At 40.8% G+C, this 17028-nt stretch overlaps 1 protein-coding gene across 2 annotated transcripts in view; it reads right to left on the reverse strand.

The window, feature by feature from the left end:
• The window catches only part of sipa1l1 (signal-induced proliferation-associated 1 like 1), a 348364-nt gene that overhangs the window by 230402 nt on the left and 100934 nt on the right, over window positions 1-17028 (reverse strand). For both annotated transcript variants that reach the window (XM_067991257.1, XM_067991258.1), the window contains exon 2: window positions 15026-15109. The gene's annotated coding sequence lies outside the window, so the exon portion shown is untranslated. The remainder of the gene's footprint in view (window positions 1-15025; window positions 15110-17028) is intronic.

Raw genomic sequence — 17028 nt, forward strand, 5'->3', positions numbered from 1 at the left:
ATGACTTTCGATGCATCTAAGTCATAACTAAGTTTTGTAATGTGGGTATGTCCACCTGAACTGCGAAAAACACCCAGCACATACAACTTGGATCCAAACCAAAGTCTGGAAGGACAAGTCCAAACGGAGGGAACATTCTAAGTTCTAGAAGCAGGAGTCTGAAGTATAGGTCTGTACCCGCAGTGGGACCAACTTGAAGCAATGAAACAAGTACATCACACAGGAAACATACCGAACAGTGAAGTGTATTAGTTAAAAATTGTGATATTTCCTGCACTAAATAAACCTAGTGACAACACGACAGTAAAACTTTTTCTGTGTCTTCCTAGACTTTGAAAGGGAACCACGTGACTGGACGCATCTCCATGCTATCTGCCTCTTTGAACAAAATGCATTAACCATACCAACCTGCTTCCAAGTGATGAAAATGTTTACAACAGAGCCTTTCTTGGCACAAATGTCAGGCTTGGTTTAGTGGCAGCCGTCTTGCCTCTGAGTCAGAGGATGGTAGGTTCAAGCCCCACTTCAGAGGCTTGAGCACAATATCTAGGCTGGCACTTTACTGCGGTACTGAGGAAGTGCTGCACTGTGCATTCTGAATTAGACATTAAATTGTAGCCCCGTCTGCCCCCTCGGGTGGATGTGAAAGATCCCATGGCACTATGCAAAGAAAAGCAGGGAAGTTCTGGTGTCCTAGCCAACATTTATCCCCAAATCCACTGTGCTGTATGGGCAAGGGCTCATCAGCGCTCCAGTGCTGAACATTTGAAGACTTGAAAATTTGGGGCCCTTTTTGTTAAAACAGAGGAAATTAAAGGGTGATTTGATAGTGTTAAAAATTATGAAGTGATGGGACAGAGTAGATAGAAACAAACTGTTTCCAGTTATTGAAGGGCCTAGAACACACATACAAGATTAAAATGTAAGAAATTTAGGACAGAGAGCAGGAGAATTTTTTTTCCCCCCCCCAGAGGGTTTTGAGGCTGTAGAATGCACTAGTGGAGTTAGTGATATGCTGCCAAGCGCTTTATAAAATCCTGAGTTTGTGAAAGGTGCTATATAAATGCAAGTTCTTTCTATAAATAACCTATGTAAACTGTGTGACGCCTTTCTAGTCATTGTAATGTTATTCTCCCAGAAGATTAAAGAGGAAGAACACTTTCTGTTCAAAGTACTGTACTTCCCCAATATTCATGTTAAAAAGCACATGCTTTGTTACCATTTTAAGAGTCAAATTTCCTGCATCAAACTCTTGCCATTTTGAATAGTATCTGATCCAGCGACACCACTGCTAGTAGTGTGATTTCCGAGGGACTGATGACTACGGCCTGGTCCTAGGTTCTGGCCCCCATTAAACACATTGGGAGTGGGTGTTTTGAACAAAATATACTCCACCTGCACTTTCCTTCCTCTTTAATGGTTGGAAGAGCCAATGACAATTTTTTCTATAATGCCTTTTTAAAAAAAAAATTGTACTTTGTTTGTACTGGGGATCAAGCACTCCCAGGTTAGGTACAAAACGGTTAAATGAAGAGTACAGCTCCCTCTACTCAACTCAACACCCTTCAGCCCTAGCCTCAGGCAGGCACCTTTACTACAATGCTGTGAAACATTTACCTGAGGAAGGAGGAAGTCTCCGAAAGCTTGTGAATTTAAAATAAAATTGCTGGACTATAACTTGGTGTTGTAAAATTGTTTACAATTGTCAACCCCAGTCCATCACCGGCATCTCCACATCGTGAAATTAAGAGCAGTTTTACACTGTATACCTCTGCATCCCAGAAACTGACTGCTCAAACTCATTTCATATAGAGCTTCTAAAGCCAGCAGACAGAGGAGAGACTTTCATTTCATGAGCTCAAGTCCCAGAGGTGAAAAGCCAGTGTCTGAGTCCAGAGATTTATTTTTGTACTGTGTAGATGAAATGATTTTTTAGCAAACACCAACAGTGAAATTCCAGTGACTCAGTCCTAGCATCTGGAAACTGAATGGAAAACTGCCAGTGAAAATGACTGCCCCTATAAATTAGAACTAGGCAGTTCAAGGGTGATGTCAGGAAGCACTTTTTCACAAAGGGTAGTGGAAATCTGGAACTCTCTTCCCCAAAAAGCTGTTGAGGCTGGGGGTCAATTGAAAATTTCAAAACCAAGATGGATAGATTTTTGTTAGGCAATGATATTAAGGGTTGCGGAACAAAGGCAGGTAGATGGAGTTAAGATACAGATCAGCCATGATCTGATTGAATGGCAGAACAGGCTCGAGGGGCTGAATGGCCTACTCATGTTCCTATGTATACAACAAAAGCCTGAGTGCAAATTTTCCACCATTTAGCCCACTAGAAGTAATGGAATGTGCTTCACAGATCAATAGAAACCAAAGCCTCCAGCAATAAAGCACTTAATCTCCGTCTAGGCACTGACCAACTTTTTTTTTCCTAACAGCACTCAGTAGATTTCAGCTGCTGGAAACAGTCAGTTCCAGCAGCACAATCCTTTCTGTAGTCACTCAATTTGTGGGTCAGGCCGACACTCAAATGCAAAACACAACAACTTCCTTACCTTAGAAAAGCCTTAACACCAACTTCAGCGACGCAGCAGTTACAAGTCAAGCTGACCCTTCACTAGCTCCTGAAGCTGAAGCTCTCATTTCATCTGACTGCTTGCAAGCTCCTTTTGGATCCAGAGAAAAATCACCGTGACCACGTTTTAAAATGTTACAGTGCCAAAACAAGATTGTTGTATAAAAACCAGTTCAACTGTGACATTTGAAACTAGATATACGTGATTATGGGAGGCTGGCCATGGAATTCACCAGCAAGATTTGTTTAATCCTCATTAACTTTTTTTTCCACCTGTCCCTGTTCTTAAAAAAAATGTTTGAACAGCGAGTGCAGATGACATTGCACAGGATGCATCTTAAGAGTCATATGCCTCAAGTACGACAGAGCTGCATTTACCTCATTGGAGATACGGTCACTGACCTGTGGAGTTCCAGCCCGTGTCGATTCAATTTACTTGCACTGATTCTGCCCACTTCACCCTGATCAGGTATACAACCATCCAGATCACTCGGTTTATCTTTAAATGGAAACGAACACATACCCACACACGGGCAATGAAGAATATATAATCGGCCAGTAACACAATGTACTCTCATATTATAGCATTATGGTATACTTTTACATTTAAAAAAACTTTTACTAATTTTAGGAGCAATAATTTCTTCTTTAAACTCTCAGAAATTTACAAAAACAATTCTTTGCTGTTTCCCCAGTTTTCTTTTGGCCCTCCGTTGAAGCCTGCTGGGAGACAGTTCTGAAAATATCAGCACCCTTGACAATTCTTCTTGTGAGAGTCTAAGCAGTGAGTATAGGCGGGCTATTCAATTACAGTGGTACATTGCTCTGAGCCCAATCTGGTTCTCTGCAGTACCTACAGGCACATTTTCCATCAGGATACCATCAGGAGCGGGGACTATGGTCAATTTTCCCCTTTCTAACTCAAACACCAATACGAATTGTAGTATTCCTGCTGGCACTGTGATGGAGATCAGCTAATTAAGCGCAGACCAGGGATCAAACCTCGAACCTCTTTCTGGTCTGCATGGCTCAGCATTCCACAGTGCCTTTTCTAAAATAAGGGTGCACAATGCAGCTATCGAGAAACCTTAACAAACCATAGCCATATCAAATACCAATGCAACAGAAAGTCCTGTACCAGCTGTATCAGGTCAAACTCAAGGTTGTTACGATCAGACTTTTTAAAGCAACGAAAAACGAAAATGCTGGAAACACACAGAAGGTCCGTTAGCATCTGTGATGAGAACAGATTACATTTCAGGTATGGACCCTTCTTCAAAACTCAAACCTTTTAAGGGCTGCACTTTGCAGTTAATGAAACCTTCTTTCAGTCTTGTGATCAGAGTTTTGGAACTTCTGCAAGTTCTCTATACTATAATGATTGCCTCTGGCAGTCATTAGTCCACAAAAGATTATTGGCCATAAGAGACTACATGAAATGAGGCGGAGTGCTTCAGATATTGATAACACAGAATACAGCGCCAATCATGGTTACTTGCAATCAAAGATCTCATTCTCATCACCATTTGAAACAGAGTTATAGATGAAGAAAAGTCCCTTCAGTATTTCCCACATACAGCTGAAGATAAGCAACGTGCTGCATCAGTTATGTAGTGGGTTTTGTTTTAAATCTTCAATAAGGACACCATTCCTTTTGTTGCTTTTTTTTCCAAAGTTTTTTTTGCACCCGAATAAATTCACCAGAGAACAGGTGGTGTTGAGTGTGAGACAATGCTGTTCATTCCATCTGGTCGGCTTATTCAAGTTCAATGTTCTGGACCCTCACTAATCATTTTGAATTGTCCTCCAGCTTCACTGCCAAGCCCATATTCCATCCAGTCGTGTACAATCATTTTCAAAACATAAAAGGCAACATGGTTACATCCCATGAACACATTCTGCATTTATACTCACTGCATTGGTCTGACTTCTCCCAAGTATATCACCACTATTACTATACTTGACTATGCATGCAAAGCCCTTCTCATACTGGATTAAAAAACACTCTATAAAAGATGCAGTTACACACTTCACTAAACATGGGTGCCAAAATGTATCAACCGTTTCTTACTCAACCTTTTTGATTAAGCATAACTGATTGCTACATTTAGGTTATCAGGAGACATCATGCATTGATATCCATCGGGGTCTACAAACATTGGGAGTTCAAAAGCTTCCTCCAGAGTCAGCCAAGCCCAGATTTACCAGGTATGGCTGCAAAACAGTACAAAATCTGTAGCTAGAACATCAATTTCCATTACTGGACAGGATTCAAAATTAAAAAGTGGATCTAAACACTTAGGCTAACTGTGAATTGCATGCAGTACACTCAGATTCATTGCACAACCTTTCCACAGTAAACAAGATTTGTTTCAGTATCAATTCATAAAGCATTGGCAAAACTCGAATTATATGCAAAGTGTGCATTACACATTTACTAGCTTAGGATGCTATTTGCTAATAGTAAAATACAGTACACATTCATCAGTGCAAGAGACAATCACCCTTACTTTGAACCAAATCACAGCAAGTCCATTCTCAGTCGAAAGTGATGCCAAATACATTCTCAGCATAAAATGAGAGCCGAATCAACAGAGAAACAAAATTGTGGCCGATTCCACTCAAGACTAGAAAACATTTTCTAAATGTGAAGCATCCACTGGTATAACAAGTGGGTTCTGCATACTATAATTAAGGACAGTATGTAACATTTTGGAACTTCTGTCAATATAGCCTGGAAGAGATTTTCTTTAAGTTTATGTTGCGATATTGCTATGAAGTTAGATTCAGTTTACAAAAAAAGTTAATTCCCAAGGATACAATTTGTTTTTGACTTAACTTTAAAGCCATTTAGAATGTTAATTGGGAATATTGGGAAATTGTTCAGTACATCCATAACCATTTTCATAGAGATGCTGAAATGGTTTTTCATTCAAATGCATCCAGCAGGGAGCTTAGCTGAACATACAGGTGCTGCAAGCTTCCACACAAAGGGGTTGGCTTTCCATTCAAGGTGGTAACTTTGATTGGCAGCTTGGTGGGCCAATCCTCGACACAGCTAAAGAAGGGGGGGTCAGAGGACTATCTCTGTTTTTTCTTTTCCTCTCTGGACAGCCTGAAGAAAGCTCTCTCACCAATCAGAATGATGTGGAGATGCCGGTGATGGACTGGGGTTGACAATTGTAAACAAATTTACAACACCAAGTTATAGTCCAGCAATTTTATTTTAAATTCACAAGCTTTCGGAGATTTTCTCCTTCCTCAGGCAAATGTTTGACAATTGTAAACAAATTTACAACACCAAGTTATAGTCCAGCAATAGTCCAATCAGAATGAGACAGTCAGAGACAGAAAGAGGCTCTGCCAAGACAAAGTGAGCCCATACCACTTGTAATCTGAAGTTAGCATCAGTTAACTTAGGGACAGCTAGCTTGTGAGTTCTGTCGAGCAATAGTGGTAAAGGTGCATTTTTTTTTAAACTGTATGAGGAGTGGTAGGAAATAGGTGGATCTCATAGGAAAACTGTATCCTGTTCATTCATGTATTCCATGTGAAATGAACCAATTTGCTGACTTATAATTGTGTCTCCTCTAGAATATTTTTCAGACCGCTTTTCATCAAGACCAGAGAACGCATGTGGCGGCATGCGAGATCACAGTATCCAGAACAAGGGGTCTATTTACAATCCCCAAGTCATGGCATCACTTAACTAGAAATTGGGCAGTAAAGGTCCATGCCTGGCTGTAGAAGATATGAGGACTCCTTCCCAGAGGGACAAGTGAGACTGAGCCCAAGCCTGTCTACTGCAGGCCATGAAATTTGTACCAGACCAAACAGACTGCCACCCCTGTCCTGTTCCTCACTTAGCTATTTCATCAGTTCTTATCTGAAATATAACTTCTCTGTTAGCCATTTTTAAAGCCAGAGTGGGAAGTGGAGGCAGAGGCAGGGAGAAAATGTCAGGAAAAGTTACTAATTAAGTGTAGTTAAAACTGCTTGGTACAGGCATGGGAAGTAAAAATGAGCACAGCGGCCATTTTTTTCCTGCCAGGTGGTGAACACACCCCCAGGGTATGAACTAGGCACCACCAGGAGTCAACACATTCAGTTGTAGTTTTAAGGTTAAAAGCCAAGTTTTTCTGGAAGTTAGAAGGGCTCCAAAATTGTGCTGTTGCTCTTTTCTCTCGGAGGGTCTAGATTACTCCAATTATTTGAATTACTGTTTTCCAATTTGTCATGAAAAGAACTTAAATGAGCATCTTAAAGTAATAACGAAAAAAATCAACCATGTATTATTTCATTCTACAGCACATACTGTTTAAATTAAATAAAGTTCAGAGCATGCATCTAAACGGAAGTTTAAATTTTATTTTCCTGGTAGAAACTGGAACCTGCCCTCCTCCCTCCGTTCCTTCACAACCCCTCCCCCCCAAACCCCAAAAGAAGCACCCAACTGGCATTATTAGACAGGGCCAGCAATTATTTTTTTTTTTTAAAAAAAGATTCACTTCACATCCATTGTGGTTCTCCTACAACTTGCATTTCTATAGCACGTTTCATATACAGGGAGATGTCTCAGAGCATTTTACACAGAGAGGCTGCAGAGGAGATTTACCAGAATGGTACCAGGGACGAGGGAATTCAGTTATGTGGAGAGATTAGAGAAACTGGGATTGTTCTCCTTAGAGCAAAGAAGGTCAAAGGAATTTTCAATAGAGGTGTTCAAAATTATGAAGGGTTTTGATAGGGAAAAACTGTTTCCATTGGCAGGAGGGTCAGTAACCAGAGGACACAGAGTTAAGATAATTGGAAAAATGAGAATTTTTTTTTAAACTCCAAGTTGTTGTGACCTGAAATGCATTGCCTGAAAGGGTTAGTCACTTTCAAAAGGGAAGTGGATATATACTTAAAAAGGAAAGATTTGCAGGGCAATGGGGAAAGAGACTAATTGGATAGTTCTTTCAAAGCGCCAGCACAGGCACGATGGGCCGAATGGCCTCCTTCTGTGCTGTATCATTCTATGATAAGATAAAAAGGGGAATGTGGGGTGGTGGGGGGCACATTCAAAGAAGAGGATTTTGAAAGCTATGAGGAAGGTGGCATGGCAAAGGGGAGTTCCAGAGGGCAGGGGAGTGGGGGCTGAAAAAGTGACCATTACTGATGGATTAGAGGGAGTCCAGAACAAGAAAGCTGCTGCTAGAGGGGTCTGCATAGATAAACAGCTGGAGACGAGGTTGCTAAAGTAGGGTGAAGCAAGACCACAGAGTGAGATTCAAAAACAAGGGCAAGACGACATCGTTTGGCTGAACGTAAATTGAGTGACCTGAATTACAATGCATGGCTTGTATCAATGCAAAGCCGCAACCACTTCAAGTACTGTGAACTGTGTGATGTAACTTGCATACTAAAGAAACACAGGATTACATCATATTATCTAAAAGTACATTTTTTTAAAATCGAGATATACTCTACACTACCCACTGTTCATAAACCTATTTTTTTTTAAACAATGGCTGTTGCCATTACTTGCTGTATTAATACACTATAAGGAGTATATTAATAGGGCATTACAGATTTTGATTTTCAGTTGTATATTGCCAGTGATTTAGTGGCTTCACTGTGAAGTTTACATTGTTTTATCTGCCTGGAGATGGAGTACAGAGAAGCGCACTTACAAGAACATCCCATAAAAACTATATACCAACTGTTTGCAAGAAAATCCTTTGAGGAGACTAAGTTTTAAAAGTGCAACTGTTACTGAGAAACATCTACTTCAACCTTATACACACCTGAATAAAAACAAGATATTAAAATCCTCCATTTTCATGCCTGCAACAATTACGTTTGAAGGTGCAGACAAACAAACAGGCAAGCAACCGCAATGTTGTCACTAAGATTTCAATAAAGTGTTAACACTGGCTATGCAAAAACTTGCAGTTCAACGATTGATTTGTCCTTCATAATTTTGGTTGTGTCTGGAGACAGCACTTTGCACTCAGTAACATCAAGGTGAAGTATTGGTGGCTACAGGTGGGTCATTGCTGGTGGTGTTGGTGGGAGCAATACGAAGAGTAGCTCACAAAAAGCAAGCTGACACCAACATTAAGAGTAAATGTTGGTGGGACAGGATCGGGCTCAGTTACAACCAACCCTTCACTGTCAAATAATGTGCCGGCACATAAACAACAAAGTTAGGTGAGATGATGAAAGGCAGTCAGTATGTATGATGCATACCTCAGCAACAGTCAATGCCTTCAGGAAAGATGGGGAGAGCATTGGATGGTACCGAATTTCAATTCACAACATTTCCACAATGCAGTCATCTACCAATTAAAAGAAACAATTACTGCACTGTATGTACAATTCTGATATCCATAAGAAATTGTATCCTGAGGCAGATCAGCAATGGTGCAATATGCAACGTTTTAATGTAACTCATTGAGAGAAATTAAACATCAATTAAAATTTTCTTTAATATTTCCATTTAATTATTTTAAACCACATTGGCCTCAATGATGTGCAATTTGCTCTCAGATGGTGTAGAGTGGGCCATTAGCTTGTGAGTCACTTAAAAGGGTCAAGAGAAAAACTCAACCAATGGTTCAAGGAGTTTTATTCAGTGAGTAGCTGAGACGTAGATACATGGAATGACCTAGTTGTAATCCCCAGTCCATGCTGAGTTATTTAATCCGATCTGAAGTGGCAGAAGCACAACTGGCGTCAGCACCCCTGGGGGAGGGGGTGAGGGAAGAGGGTGGGGAAGAAATCCTACAACCCCCATTGGAAATACACATGCATGCAGGATTGGGGTCAGCTGTGATGTCCCTGTGGTCAAGTAACTTGAATAGCCTGCTGACACTTACAGCCACGGCTAATTGGATGAGCTGTGAAAGGACAGTCAAAGCCCATGAAGCCGCATCAAGAAAGCAACAGTGATGGGGAGGAGAAAATTGGTGAGAGAAAAAAAATGGTCAAGGGAATGGCTTTCCAGTACTCCAATAGTGTATAGAAGTTTCATATAACAGCACAATGTGCACACATCTCAGACTTTATTTTCCCAGCATATAAACTCAGTAATGTTTACATAAAATATATCAATAAAGGTTCACCACAATCCATTCAGTGGCATGCTGATGTCAATGTATTTTATTATTGGTTACATTAAGTTTCTGGATCAGAAAGCTGATCAGTGAATTAAATCTGTTAAACAGGAGACGAGATGTAAAATCCATCAAATGCTGCACACAACTCACTTATGGACACAAACACATCATCTCACTGGTACACGCACGATGGGCCAAATGGCCTCCTCCTCTGTTGTAATTTCTATAACTCTACGGTCTTCAATCAATGGGATAAATTATTACAGACAATAGCATTAAGATGAATCATTTAAAAAATAAAAAACAAAATAGCTTTCCCATTTCACAATTTTGAAAATCAGTCATCCTCCAAGGTGGACATTCCTTGGAAGGTCTTCCGTACTCGGTAACCCTTTTCTCCAGTCCTCTCCTGACTAAGCTAATACTCTACATTGTCATTAGGATTTTACTAAAGCATCAATGTTGAGCAACAAAAACTTTTGTGCCACATCCACTTAATCTGTGAGCTCCCAACTATCACAATTATATATTCGATTCCTCCAAACTTGGGTTGTATCTGGAGAGAGCACCAGGACACTAGAATGAAGTACCAGTGATTACAGATGTGTCAGTAGTGGTGGGAGTAATTTGAGATCAGTTAGGTGCAGTACACAAGAAACACAACATTAAACCAAATTATTTTTAATACATTAAATATGCTTCACAATATCATGTTACTGTAACAGGTATAAACATGCATCAGATGCCTTCCACCTAAATAGGTACTTTTCACATGTGAACCTTTATGGCTTTGCCCCTCTCTTTTGCTATAACGTCCTCCACCCCAAACCACCACCCCAAATTGCCTGTTGCTCTCTCTGACCTTTTGAGCATCTCCCCTCCTTTAGCTTCACCACTGGCAGCCAGGCTTTCAGTCATCCATACCTCGTGCTCTGTAATTCCCTCCCTCTGCTTCTCCACCTCCCCCCTCCTCCTTTAAGGCGCTCCTTAAAAATCACCTCTTTTACCAAGCTTTTAGTCACCCCTTCCTGATAGCTCCTCCTTTGTCTTTAATTCTCTGATTATGCTTTTGTTAAGTGCCCAATCATATAATCATTATTAGTCCACACGAGGGTCAGCAGAGTCACAGGACAGCAGTTGGGAACAGAACCCTGGCTAATTTTTCTCCCCCTTAACCAAACAGTACCAAAGCAAATTGAAGTCATGCTACTATTATTGCACCAGAAGTCAACTGACGCAGGAGAAATCAGGGATGAACCAGGGCTTTCCTGTTTTGTGGGTGCGAGGGAAGAGAATTCCTTTGGTCGCCAAGTGACGTCATTAATGCGTTCAAAAAAGAACAGGTTTACAATTCTGCTACACACATAGCAAGCAAAGCAATTGTTTCCCAAGTCTGTGTGGCTCAGCACGTTTACCCACAAGCAATGGGGAGGAGGAGAAAAAAAAACTGGTAACTTCTTGGAGAGTCATTACACAATAAAAAGATACTGGTTCCTTTATTCAACATTGCCAGCGTGATCCCAGAGTATCCCATTTAATACAGTCCCACTGTATCTCATTACATTTTAGACAGCTGGTCACAGTTAGCAACTATTTCTTTTGTCCAAGTGTTTCCATACTATTTTTTTAAAAATGAACTTCAGAACCATTCCATCGCACTACACATCCAAGAAAAACACTGCGAACTGAATTGAGTTTAAAAAAAAGACCACACAGCAAAAATAATTTGTTACTAATTCTTCAGCCCTTACTATTACTGGGATATTGGCATGTAAAAATAAAATTCCAAAGTACATCCCAAGAGCCAGGATCTAAGTGACCTTTCCTCGTTTATGTCATGTCAGCACAAACATGACCTTTTGTAATTTGGTTGGAATGATGAATTATACTGCAGTAATACTGTACAGTCACCACATTTTTGCAATATTGATCACTCACTCCTCAATCGTAACATTCAAAATCTACTGATTTCCCCCCTTTTCTTCCTCCCTTTTTTACTAGTCTGAAGTCCAATTTCATTACTTCACGTCTCAAGTTCCATCAGCCGTGGCACTGGTTTTGGCACTGGCATGACAGTCTACTCCTGCAGTCTCTCACACCTTTCCTTTCACTGAAGTACTGGGTTTCACTTGCAGCTTTGTAAAGAAAACACATTCTTTACACCAACAGGTAACATTTAAACGAAAAATACATTTTATGCAAATTCCCTAATTCTAATTATATATAGATAGATTTTTTTTTAAAAACTAAAATCACAGAAACGTTCTGAAAAAGAAAATCTTACAACAGGGAGTGGGGATCCCATTGTACAGGCCCGCATGAACATTGGCTCTGCATATTTTGTTGCGTGCATCCTCATGTCTCCCACATAATGGCTAGCACCAGTTAATACTTTAATTGCCAAGCAATGGGTCAAGAGAGGAATAGTTAGCAAATTCTTGTACACATCATATAAAAAAGTAACCATTATGGCTCAATATGCGTATCAGCACGTATATAAATAGACATTCTGCCAAAGCCACGTATAGGTTTCATCCACCAGTGTAAACATGTCTCCATAAAATGGTTATCGAGTCTTGGGGGAAGGGAGGGTGCAGGGGAGTAGGATCTCTTTGGTGTTGAGGTTGCTTCAAGATGGCAACCTGGCAATGGAACATCAAAAAAGCTCCTGCTTTTATACTGCAGCCTGAGCCAAGGGAGAGTGAACCAACTGTGCCTTGCTCCAGAGCAGCCAGTCTTCCTGTAAACCAGCTGCACTGTGGGGCTTATTATTCCATGTACATGCAGACTGGTTTTGACCTGCTTGCATGCACGAAATAGGGACTTCATGTCATGATGTCACTACAGAGGATACCCTTGCACATGCATGAAGATGTCATTACCAAAATGCATTGCTGCTGTTGGAGCAACATACATACTGGTCCCAGGAAGACTAGAGGCAGTAGGAGAGACCCCACAAAAAATGGGTCTTCCACGTCGCTAGTCTTCAAATATCCAGCAAGTTCCCATTGTTGATACTGCCAGCTGCTTGAAACCTGCAGTACAGGAGGCAGCAACTGATGGTCAACATAAAAATAGCTAGAATCAGCCATCTGTGGCAGATACAAGTTCTGGAATACTCCAGGGCACTGTGAGCAGCCAACCTGACGTATTAATGGGACCTGCAGTGGCAAACCCCTCACTGGAAGCTATCACTTTCCCCACAGGGTTCCAGATTACACTGCTAGCCAATGTTCAAATGGGTCGGGTGATTCTAGGTGGAAAAGGAGGAGGACGTTCACAGGGGCTCTTTGCTAGTAAGCCGCACCATTTTAAGTGGTTAAATTCCAACTCTACCTCTGCAATAAACTTGAGGATCCCCAAGCCTTGGCTCTTGCCAACTGGTAAAATCTCGGAGTTTTTCCCGATGGGAAATGTGCATGCACTTCATATCAGGCAAAAGGAATTCTAGGTGTGAAAATCAGTAGATTGGTTTGAAGACATTTACACATGGAAGTCACTTCTTGCACATTTGACACCTGGCTGACCAAAACAAATGATAGGTAGTAGTTCCAGCAAGGTACATTTTAAACCCCTGCAGCTGCTCCAAGCCTAAAATGAAGCATCTTTCACATGCAACACTCACTCTCCACAGTGATGTACAATGCATTTTGGTGACTTTAGACACAGTGCTGAAAAACAGACATTTAGATCCATAAATGCTGGTCAAGACGCAATTGAATATTCCCTGAAAGGTGTTGAAATAGCTAGGGATGAAGTGGAAGGAGACCTAGGAGCGTATATAGACTGTCCAACTAATGCAGTGCAATAATCAATAAAGCCAATAGTATATTGAACTATATAACCAACATTGTTGAATGCAAATCAGAGGAAGACAGCGCTCTAATCAGACCACACCTTGAGTACTGCATTCAGTTGTGGTCATCAAGACACAAGAGGGACAGTCAAGTCCTGGTAGCAGTATAGAGAAGAGGCAAGAGGCTGGGGTCTCAGAAGCTAGGAAAGACTAGAGACAGAGGCTTTTCAGCCTGGAGTGGAGGTATTGGAAAGGTGATCTTATAGACGTAGATAAAATGGTATGAAAAAGATAAATTAGGAATATTACTTTAAATCAAAATTGACAGAGTAGGTTCAAATACACCAACTAACATGTCCTATGACATCAGTCAAGTCTGTTTGAATGCACTAGTCAAAACAGAAAATAACATCTGTTGAACTGGAGGCTGACTGAACTAACAATCCTTTGAAATCCACTCCAACAAAATCTATGCAGACATGCAACATTCTACAATGCCTGGTCTAAAAAATATTTTCTTCCAAAAGCAGGAAGGGAAGAAAGAACAAAAAAGTGCTCATCTTTTTAATATTCATGTTGACCTTTTTCTTCAAGCTGTAGTCAGACACAATGGTAGTTTTCATGCTGTTGTAAATTTCCAAACAAGGCAGCGTTATATTCATTTTAATAAGACCAGACGTGATTCAGGAACTATTAATGAATCACTGAACTGCAACATTTAAATTAAGTCTCAGTCAAAACTCCACCATCTTCATCTAGGAAAATGAGTGGGTGCTGCCTCAACAGTTTGTAACAGAACATTTCAATTGTGTTGACAAATGGTTGCACGTTTGTGTCTTTGAGCCTACAGAATGCTTGAACTCTTCTCTATCCTGAGCTGCAGAGGTTACGGGAATTACCAACCGTCACTTTTTGGCGTAGCATTGAGTAAGGTCCAAAAAAAAACTCATCTTACTTTAAAAGGATCAGATTTACAGGCCTCCTTGCTGCCTCAGGAAAAGCAGAGGCCCATCTGTAAGGGTATTCTTTACTGGTATCTCTACAGCCAAAAACAATATAAAACATTGCCACCAGGAGTGCAGGCTTGCAGAGGAGTGTTCTTAACACTGGGGGTGGGGGGAGGCTGGGTCCAGCACTCCAGAAAATGAAGCTGAGTTTGGCAACTTTCAAACAAATGAACATTTACGGTTGCTCCAGTGTTGTTTGCATTGTGTGTGGATTTCACATGGCAGATTCTGCAACAACAGAATCTACAGTTATAGAATATAAAAATCTATATTACCTTTCCAAAAGCAGGATCTCGTCAGTTCTGTGCCTCTTCATTATAATATTACAAAATATCAAATTTCCAAACTGCATTCATCAATTGCACCCCTCAAATGTCAGTCTGATCGGAACTGCACAGCATTATAATCCTCATCACAAAGGGTGTTTTAGAACATTAGATTCCAGTAAATTTCTATTTGTTCTATTACTGAGCTTGTAGCTATTGAACTGCCAATCATTCACTGCTTTTTTACAGAAACAAATACTGTAAAGTGACCTTACGTGTTTTTGGGGAATGCCACAGGGCTTTGTTTACTGTCCACTTCACCACCGAGACTCAGCCTTCATCAGCCAGGACATCTGGAGCTGTGGAAAGGACATATACTTTTAATACAAGTTCACAAAACAAAGGTTTCAGTCTAGTAGAGAAATCTGTGAAGGACCCTTGTGACAAAAGACTCTGTATCCCTAACTTCACATTATTGGCAGATTTAACTTGATTTTTAAAAAAAAATAGCAGCAGGTTTTTGAACTAACTAACCACAAACGGCCTTTGTAGCAATGGTGGGTTTATCCGAAACAAGCTGCTGAATAGGTTAAAAAAGACAGGGGATGCCTACAGACTTCGCTTTTAAGCAATCATCAAATAAAGCAATCAGTTCCAAAGCTACCCTCTGGACTTTGGTTAGTCCCATCAGATAGCACACAGTAAACTGCAAACAGCTCAGGCATTAGATACTTGGGGAAAACCTGGGTTTAGAAATAAGAATCAAGTTTACTGGGAGCAAAGCCACTTGTATTCTAATGTGATCAAGACAGGTGGAGCCTTAGGGAATACCTGGCACTGAAACACAAAGTACTAACACTAACTAGCCAGGTGCTAAGTAGGAACTTTCATGAGCTGTCAGGTGAACAATTTTGTGCTAATTCCAATACAAAGCATCTGTTTATAATATTGAATTCTACTCCCATCAAATTAGACTCCCCTTTAGTAAGTTTGCAGATGACACCAAGATTGGTGGCATTGTGGACAGTGAAGAAGGTTATCTGGGATTGCAACGGGATCTTGATCAATTGGGCCAGTGGGCCGATGAATGGCAGATGGAGTTTAATTTAGATAAATGTGAGGTGATGCATTTTGGTAGATCGAATCGGGCCAGGACCTACTCCGTTAATGGTAGGGCGTTGGGGAGAGTTATAGAACAAAGAGATCTAGGAGTACAGATTCATAGCTCCTTGAAAGTGGAGTCACAGGTGGATAGGGTGGTGAAGAAGGCATTCGGCATGCTTGGTTTCATTGGTCAGAACATTGAATGCAGGAGTTGGGATGTCTTGTTGAAGTTGTACAGGGCATTGGTGAGGCCACACTTGGAGTACTGTGTACAGTTCTGGTCACCCTATTATTGAAAGGATATTATTAAACTAGAAAGAGTGCAGAAAAGATTTACTAGGATGCTACCGGGACTTGATGGTTTGACTTATAGGGAGAGGTTAGACAGACTGGGACTTTTTTCCCTGGAGAGTAGGAGGTTAAGGGGTGATCTTATAGAAGTCTATAAAATAATGAGGGGCATAGATAAGGTCGATAGTCAAAATCTTTTCCCAAAGGTAGGGGAGTCTATAACGAGGGGGCATAGATTTAAGGTGAGAGGGGAGAGATACAAAAGGGTCCAGAGGGGCAATTTTTTCACTCAAAGGGTGGTGAGTGTCTGGAACGAGCTGCCAGAGGCAGTAGTAGAGGCGGGTACAATTTTGTCTTTTAAAAAGCATTTGGACAGTTACATGGGTAAGATGGGTATAGAGGGATATGGGCCAAGTGCAGGCAATTGGGACTAGCTTAGTGGTATAAACTGGGCGACATGGACATGTTGGGCCGAAGGGCCTCTTTCCATGTTGTAACTTCTATGATTCTTCACAACATCCCTTAAACACGAGGGAAGGCAAATCAACTGTTACCAACCAACTCTCTCTGTTGATCTTGAGCTGGCCACTGCAAGGTAGCTACACTGGTATAAGTTGACTCAACCTCCAAAACTTTGTTCCTCCTAGCAATTGCTATATCTTAATAAGACATTTCCTTCTAACAATCAGATTAAAAACTCCTCCTACCTCCCCTTCCCCATGAGGATTTAGGGGAAACTAACATGTTATGTTGTTCTAGTGTTCAGCTGGTCACTGTTCTGTACCAGCTTATCTTTTATCGCTAGAATTACTTGCTGCAGAATAATTGAAAAATTCCAGAAGCAGAACAATGCAAAGCAACACTCAGCACATTTACACTCTCA

Source organism: Heptranchias perlo, chromosome 10 (genome assembly GCF_035084215.1).
Source record: "Heptranchias perlo isolate sHepPer1 chromosome 10, sHepPer1.hap1, whole genome shotgun sequence".
NCBI classification, from domain to species: Eukaryota; Metazoa; Chordata; class Chondrichthyes; order Hexanchiformes; family Hexanchidae; genus Heptranchias; species Heptranchias perlo.